The sequence below is a fragment of the Somniosus microcephalus genome, chromosome 33, assembly GCF_052327205.1.
Source record: "Somniosus microcephalus isolate GS21.2 chromosome 33, FLI_Smic_1.0, whole genome shotgun sequence".
Lineage (NCBI taxonomy): Eukaryota > Metazoa > Chordata > Chondrichthyes > Squaliformes > Somniosidae > Somniosus > Somniosus microcephalus.
In genome coordinates, this window is record NC_141019.1 from 34,213,620 (window position 1) to 34,221,119 (window position 7,500).

Genomic DNA, 7,500 nt, shown 5'->3' on the forward strand with positions numbered 1-7,500 from the left:
GAATGAGGTAACGGTTCCTCTTATTGGGTACAGGGGTGGAGGAGGAGGGAGGAGAGAGGTGGAGGAGGGAGGAGAGAGGTGGAGGAGGGAGGAGAGAGGTGGAGGAGGGGAGGAGAGAGGTGGAGGGGAGAGGAGGGAGGGAGGAAGGGGAGGGAGGGAGAGGAGGAGGAGGAGAGGAGGAGGTGAGGAGGGAGGGAGAGGAGGAGGAGGAGAGAGGAGGAGGGAGGAGGAGGAGGAGGAGGAGGAGGGAGAGGAGGAGGAGGGGAGGAGAGGAGGGTGAGAGAGGAGGGGGAGGACGGAGAAGAGGAGGGAGGAAGGTCGGAGGAGGGAGAGGAGGAGGAGTGCCGAGGAGAGATGAAAGTGGGATCCAATTCTGCAGAGTCAGGCCGTGGCTGGTCTGGGTACAAAGTGAATCGTCTGGCCTGGGCTGGTGAAGGTGGGAGGCTTGAGCGGGAGAGAGTTGGCGGAACGCATGCCCGGGGGCTTTCGAGATCTTCTTCGTGCAGTCAAACTGCATTAATATAACCTCTGGCCCGGATGAGAAGTGTGTTGTGATGGAGGCGCGTGCCGGGGCCCAGGGCTGTATCCTCGCTGTCTGGTTAACTCGTTCAGCAGTGTCTCCGTGGCATTGCGCTAGAGCTCTCGGAGCCGGGGGGGGCTTCACTGCATTCGGTCCCGGAACGGGGCGAGGGGGGGGCGAGCGATCGAAAGAAGGTAACTGGGAACGAACGCAGCAGAGAGACAGTGAGAGAGAGAGAGAGAGAGGCAGTGACAGAGAAAGGCAGATGGAAAGAGAGAGATGAACAGATAGAGAGAGAGAGAGGCGGAGAGATTTAGGGAGGGAATTCCAGAGCTCGGGGCCCAGGCGGCTGAAGGCACGGCCGCCAATGGTGGAGCGATGGAAATCGGGGGGGATGCGCAAGAGGCCAGAATTGGAGGATCGCAGAGATCTGGGAGGGTTGTAGGGGCTGGAGCAGGTTACAGAGATAGGGAGGGTTGTAGGGGCTGGAGGAGGTTACAGAGATAGGGAGGGTTGTGGGGGGCTGGAGGAGGTTACAGAGATAGGGAGGGTTGTAGGGGCTGGAGGAGGTTACAGAGATAGGGAGAGTTGTAGGGGCTGGAGGAGGTTACAGAGATAGGGAGGGTTGTAGGGGCTAGGAGGAGGTTACAGAGATAGGGAGAGTTGTAGGAGCTGGAGGAGGTTATAGAGATAGGGAGGGTTGTAGGGGCTGGAGGAGGTTACAGAGATAGGGAGGGTTGTAGGGGGCTGGAGGAGGTTACAGAGATAGGGAGGGTTGTAGGGGCTGGAGGAGGTTACAGAGATAGGGAGGGTTGTAGGGGGCTGGAGGAGGTTACAGAGATAGGGAGGGTTGTAGGGGGCTGGAGGAGGTTACAGAGATAGGGAGGGTTGTAGGGGCTGGAGGAGGTTACAGAGATAGGGAGGGTTGTAGGGGGACTGGAGGAGGTTACAGAGATAGGGAGGGTTGTAGGGGGCTGGAGGAGGTTACAGAGATAGGGAGGGTTGTAGGGGGCTGGAGGAGGTTACAGAGATAGGGAGGGTTGTAGGGGGCTGGAGGAGGTTACAGAGATAGGGAGGGTTGTAGGGGCTGGAGGAGGTTACAGAGATAGGGAGGGTTGTAGGGGCTGGAGGAGGTTACAGAGATAGGGAGGGGGCGAGGAGGCCACGGAGGGATTTGAACAGGAGGATGAGAATTTTGAAATCGAGGCGCTGCTTAACCAGGTGTCAATGTAGGTCAGCGAGCACAAGGGCTGATGGGTGAATGGGACTCGGTGCGAGTTAGGACACGGGCAGCCAGCCAGGAGTGCATTGGAATAGTCGAGTCTGGAGGTAACGAAGGGCAGGGATGATGGTTTCAGCAGCGGATAAGCTGAGGCTGGGGGGGAGACGGGTGATGTTACGGAGGTGGAAGTAGGCGGTCTTGGTTATGCTGTGGATATGTGGTCGGAAGCTCATTTCAGGGTCAAATAGGACACCAGGGTTGCGAAGAGTGTGGTTCAGCCTCAGACAGATGTTAGGGAGAGGGATGGAGTCAGTGGCGGGGGAACGGAGTTAGTGGCGGGGACCGAAAACAACGGCTTCAGTCTTCCCAATATTTAGTTGGAGGAAATTTTTGCTCATCCAGAACTGTATGTCAGAGAAGCAGCGTGACAAATCAGACCGTGGAGGGGTCGAGAGAGGTGGTGGTGAGGTAGAGCTGGGTGTCGTCAGCGTACAGGTGGAAACTGACGCTGTGTTTTCGGATGATGTCGCCAAGGGGCAGCATGTGGATGAGAAATAGGAGGGGCCGAGGATAGATCCTCGGGGGACACCAGAGGTAATGATGCGGGAGTGGGAAGAGAAGCCGTTGCAGGTGATTCTCTGGCTACGATTAGATAGATCAGAATGGAAGCGGGCGAGTGCAGTCCCACCCAGACAGTGGAGAGGCGTTGGAGGAGGATGGAGTGGTCAACCGTGCCAAAGGCTGCGGACAAGTCGAGAAGGGCGAGGAAGGATAGTTGACCTTTGTCACAGTCACAAAGGATGTCACTTGTGACTTTGATGAGAGCCGTTTCGGTACCGCGGCAGGGGCGGAAACCTGATTGGAGGGATTCAAACATGGAATGGCGGGAGATATGGGCACGGATTTGGGAGGCGACAACACGTTCAAGGACTTTGGAGAGGAAAGGGAGGTTGGAGTCTGGAACGCGCTGCCTGAAAGGGCGGTGGGAGCAGATTCAATAGTAACTTTCAAAAGGGGAATTGGAGAAATACTTGAAAGGGATAAATTCATAGAAACATAGAAGATAGGAGCAGGAGTAGGCCATTCGGCCCCTCGAGCCTGCTCCGCCATTCAATGAGATCATGGCTGATCATCCAAATTCAGTACCCGGTCCCTGCCTTCTCCCCATATCCCTTGATCCCTTTAGCCTTAAGAAATATATCTAACTCCTTGTTGAATATATTTAATGAATTGGCCTCAACTGCCTTCTGTGGTAGAGAATTCCACAGGTTCACCACTCTCTGGGTGAAGAAATTCCTCCTCATCTCTGTCCTAAATGGCTTACCCCTTATCCTTAGACTGTGACCCCTGGTTCTGGACTCCCCCCGCCATCAGGAACATCCTTCCTGCATCTAGCCTGTCTAGTCCTGTTAGAATTTTATAAGTTTCAATGAGATCCCCTCTCATTCTTCTAAACTCCAGCGAATACAAGCCCAATCGACCCAATCTCTCCTCATACGTCATTCCTGCCATCCCAGGTATCAGTCTGGTGAATCTTTGCTCCATGGCAAGAACATCCTTCCTCAGATAAGGCGACCAAAACTGCACACAATACTCAAGGTGTGGCCTCACCAAGGCCCTGTACAACTGCAGCAGGACATCCTTGCTCCTGTACTCGAATCCTCTCGCTATGAAGGCCAACATACCATTTGCCTTCTTAACTGCCTGCTGCACCTGCATGCTTACCTTCAGTGACTGGTGCACAAGGACACCCAGGTCTCGTTGCACTTCCCCTTCTCCCAATCTAATTGGCGAGCTCTTTCAAAGAGCCGGCACAGGCACGATGGGCTGAATGGCCCCCTTCTGGTCGATAATTTTTTGGGAATTAAGGGATATGGGGATAGAGCGGGAAGGTAGAAGATCAGCCATGATCTTATTGAAGGGTGGGGCAGGCTCGAAGGGTCGAGTGGCCTCCTCCTGCTCCTAGTTCTTATGATGCAGCAGGGGATGTGGGTGTCGCTGGCACGGCCAGCATTTATTGCCCAATCCATAATTGCCCTGGAGAAGGTGGTGGTGAGCCGCCTTCTTGAACCGCTGCAGTCCGTGTGGTGAAGGCGCTCCCACAGCGCTGTCAGGGAGGGAGTTCCAGGATTTTGACCCAGCGACGATGAAGGAATGGCCGATATATTTCCAAGTCAGGCTGGTGTGTGTGTGACTTGGAGGGGAACTTGGAGGTGGTGGTGTTCCCACGCGCCTGCTGCCCTTGTCCTTCTAGGTGGAAGAGGTCGCAGGTTTGGGAGGTGCTGCCGAAGAAGCCTTGGCGAGTTGCTGCAGTGCATCTTGTAGATGGTACACACTGCAGACACGGTGCGCCGGAGATGGAGGGAGTGAATGTTTAAAGTGGTGGATGGGGTGCCGATCAAGCGGGGCTGCTTTGTCCTGGATGGTGTCGAACTTCTCGAGTGTTGTTGGAGCTGAACTCATCCAGGCAAGTGGAGAGTATTCCATCACACTCCTGACTTGTGCCTTGTAGATGGTGGAAAGGCTTTGGGGAGTCAGGAGGTGAGACACTCGCCGCAGAATACCCAGCCTCTGACCTGCTCTGGTAGCCACAGTATTTATGTGGCTGGTCCAGTTAAGTTTCTGGTCAGTGGATGTTGATGGTGGGGGATTCGGCGATGGTAATGCCGTTGAATGTCAAGGGGCGGGGGTTAGACTCTCGCTTGTTGGAGATGGTCATTGCCTGGCACTTGTGTGGCGCGAATGTTACCTGCCACTTATCAGCCCAAGCCTGAACGTCGTCCAGGTCTTGTTGCATGCGGGCACGGACTGCTTCATTATCTGAGGAGTTTGCAAGGGCAGAGCGTTCTGTTGCTCCCTTTCTCCTGCAGTCAGACTCTGCTGTGTGTCTCCCTCCCCCAACCACTGATGATCCTCGATGCCAGTCCATTAGATTTCCCGTAACTTCGCCGACTGCAGAAGGAGGCAGCAGGGAAATCGGACACCTCCCCGGGGTCCGGAACGCTGTGCTCAGCTTCCGCTCCCCAGGCTGGAGCTTTTGGTAAATGGAATCAAATGAAACCCGTGTTCAATATTAATTAGCTCGAGGGCACCACCAAGGTACGGGTGAAGGTCGTGCAGGTGCTAAAGGTGGCGCTGGTACCTCACGGGTAGATGACCCCCGCCCCCCTCGCCGTTAATAACTCAACTCTCTCCTTTCACTCAAGCTACTCGTTGTCACCCGTGGCCCAGAGGGTCTCAACCGCTCTCTCTCGCCTCTGTGTCAGAAGGTCGTGGGTCCAAGCCCCCCACTCCAGAGACTCGAGCCTCATAACCCAGGCCGACCCTCCCCGGTGCCAGTACTGAGGGAGCGCCGCACTGTCGGAGGGGCAGTACTGAGGGAGTGCCGCACTGTCGGAGGGGCGGTACTGAGGGAGCGCCGCACTGTCGGAGGGGCAGTACTGAGGGAGCACTGCACTGTCGGAGGGGCAGTACTGAGGGAGCACTGCACTGTCGGAGGGGCAGTACTGAGGGAGTGCTGCACTGTCGGAGGGGCGGTACTGAGGGAGCGCCGCACTGAGGGAGCACTGCACTGTCGGAGGGGCAGTACTGAGGGAGCACTGCACTGTCGGAGGGGCAGTACTGAGGGAGTGCTGCACTGTCGGAGGGGGCAGTGCTGAGGGAGCGCCGCACTGTCGGAGGGGCAGTACTGAGGGAGCGCCGCACTGTCGGAGGGGCAGTACTGAGGGAGTGCCGCACTGTCGGAGGGGCGGTACTGAGGGAGCGCCGCACTGTCGGAGGGGCAGTACTGAGGGAGCACCGCACTGTCGGAGGGGCAGTACTGAGGGAGCGCCGCACTGTCGGAGGGGCAGTACTGAGGGAGTGCCGCACTGTCGGAGGGGCGGTACTGAGGGAGCGCCGCACTGTCGGAGGGGCAGTACTGAGGGAGCACTGCACTGTCGGAGGGGCAGTACTGAGGGAGTGCTGCACTGTCGGAGGGGGCAGTGCTGAGGGAGCGCCGCACTGTCGGAGGGGCAGTACTGAGGGAGCGCCGCACTGTCGGAGGGGCGGTACTGAGGGAGTGCTGCACTGTCGGAGGTGCTGTCTTTCAGATGAGACTTTAAACCAAGGCTCCAGTCTGCCCTCTCAGGTGGATGTAAAACATCCCACGGCCACTATTTGGAAGAAGAGCAGGGGGAGTTCTCCCTGGTGTCCTGGGGCCAATATTTATCCCTCAACCAACATCACTAAAACAGATGATCTGATCTTTATCACATTGCTGTTTCTGGGAGCTTGCTGTGCCCAAATTGGCTGCCGTGTTTCCCACATTACAACAGCGACCACACTTCAAAAAAAAGTCCTTGATTGGCTGTGAAGCGCTTTGGGACGTCCTGAGGTGGGGAAAGGGGGCCGGAGAAATGCGAGTCTTTCTTTTACCACATGCCAACATTTTGTCGCACAGCCAGTTTGCACAGCGAGATCCCACAAATAGCAAATGAGATGAATAACCGGATGATGTGCTTTTTGGGTGTTGTATGGTTGAGGGATAGAATTTTGGCTCGCCATTGCTCTTCTTCGAAAATGTGGCTGTGGGATCTTTTACGTCCAACTGAGAAGGTAGACGGGGTCTTGGCTTAATATCTCATCCAAAGTACTGCCCCTCCGACAGTGCGGCGCTCCCTCAGTACTGCCCCTCCGACAGTGCGGCGCTCCCTCAGTACCGCCCCTCCGACAGTGCGGCGCTCCCTCAGTACCACCCCTCCGACAGTGCGGCGCTCCCTCAGTACTGCCCCTCCAACAGTGCGGCGCTCCCTCAGTACCGCCCCTCCGACAGTGCGGCGCTCCCTCAGTACTGCCCCTCCGACAGTGTGGCGCTCCCTCAGTACCTCCCCTCCGACAGTGCGGCGCTCCCTCAGTACTGCCCCTCCGACAGTGCGGCGCTCCCTCAGTACTGACCCTCCGACAGTGCGGCACTCCCTCAGTACTGCCCCTCCGACAGTGCGGCGCTCCCTCAGTACTGCCCCTCCGACAGTGCGGCGCTCCCTCAGTACCGCCCCTCCGACAGTGCGGCACTCCCTCAGTACTGCCCCTCCGACAGTGCGGCGCTCCCTCAGTACTGCCCCTCCGACATTGCGGCGCTCCCTGACTACTGTCCCTCCGACAGTGCGGCGCTCCCTCAGTACCGCCCCTCCGACAGTGCGGCACTCCCTCAGTACTGCCCCTCCGACAGTGCGGCGCTCCCTCAGTACTGCCCCTCCGACATTGCGGCGCTCCCTGACTACTGCCCCTCCGACAGTGCGGCGCTCCCTCAGTACCGCCCCTCCGACAGTGCGGCGCTCCCTCAGTACTGCCCCTCCGACATTGCGGCGCTCCCTGAGTACTGTCCCTCCGACAGTGCGGCGCTCCCTCAGTACTGCCCCTCCGACAGTGCGGCGCTCCCTCAGTACCGCCCCTCCGACAGTGCGGTGCTCCCTCAGTACTGCCCCTCCGACAGTGCGGCGCTCCCTCAGTACTGCCCCTCCGACAGTGCGGCGCTCCCTCAGTACTGCCCCTCCGACAGTGCGGCGCTCCCTCAGCACCGCCCCTCCGACAGTGCGGCGCTCCCTCAGTACCGCCCCTCCGACAGTGCGGCGCTCCCTCAGCACCGCCCCTCCGACAGTGCGGTGCTCCCTCAGTACTGGCAGCGGGGAGCGTCGGCCTGGATTATGGGGCTCAATTCTCGGGAGTGGAGGCTCGACCTTCTGACTCAGAGGCGAGAGAGAGCTACCCACTGAAAGAG